Here is a 1118-nt window from a genome sequence, read left to right as displayed (position 1 = left end):
TGCCTACTTTTTAATTGAATGCCATTAGGTTTTGTAATAACCATTTAATTGGCCAATATAATGTTACTTTTAAACAATCATTAAATACATTTGTCAATAAATGTTTGTTTCATCATAAAAACAACTTATTTCAAGTCACGTCTGTTCTGTTCTTAAGTCATTAACGTTGTTTATTTCATACACACATATTCACATCAATCTTGGCCTTTAAAATCCTGAGTGGTGCTCAAAAATGGCCTCATATATTTGATAAATTCACAATACTTGTCCTAAACCCATTAAATAATCAGCTAATAGTTTTATTTATAGTGACTGTATCAATGAAAACTTGTGAGAAGACTGGTTTACTGTTTGTGAAAATATCTCCCATTCGGTGCGGTCAAAAACAACAGAATTGATCGTTTTGTACCGTATAGATTGGGAWTGCAGAAATCAGTGCATAAATGAATAAATTGACCAGGAAGCTTGCACGTGCGCTGCAGGGCTCGGGGGCTATCCTGAGGCCAATCATTTAGCTAACACGCTAATGAAAGTGTGTGTAGTGTGGTTAAGGGCAGGCACCATGGGAGGTACCACTCCCCTCCCTCCTCATGTTGGGGACTATTAATAGGCTGGATGGAGCCACTGGTTCTCCCAGGAGAGGCCGGCTGATGAAGAGGAAAACCTGTCGTCGCCTCCACTAATCACTGCCTAATGGCTGCAGTAACACAGGTTTTACAAATGTGACTGGATCTGCACACTGCAGAAATACTGCATGTTTCCGATTCTCGTGATATCTTCTAAATGTGCATCAGGGAATAAATTAAATTCTCTTTTTTTTCCCCTCTGTAACACAAAGTTTTCAAAAACAATGTTTAGTGAAACTTAAAGTGAAGTTGTGTTGATTTGATTTGTTGTTAGAAAAGTTAAATTGCACACTTTTAGTCTGGGCTGCAACATACACTTATTCTTCAGGCTTCAGAAAAAAGCACAGCACCATCACTGCAGCCACAAAAGTGATAAATGATATAATTGTTGCTCTTGATCAAAAGCAGTATTGTGCATCTCTTTTTATTGATCTGTCAAAAGCTTTTGACACTGTGGACCATGCTGTCTTAAAGTACAGACTTTTTTGTTTG

The sequence above is a fragment of the Austrofundulus limnaeus genome, unplaced genomic scaffold, assembly GCF_001266775.1.
Source record: "Austrofundulus limnaeus strain Quisiro unplaced genomic scaffold, Austrofundulus_limnaeus-1.0 Scaffold152, whole genome shotgun sequence".
In the NCBI taxonomy this organism is placed as follows: domain Eukaryota; kingdom Metazoa; phylum Chordata; class Actinopteri; order Cyprinodontiformes; family Rivulidae; genus Austrofundulus; species Austrofundulus limnaeus.
The sequence above is the reverse complement of the archived record's forward strand: the minus strand, read 5'-3'. Positions refer to the sequence as shown.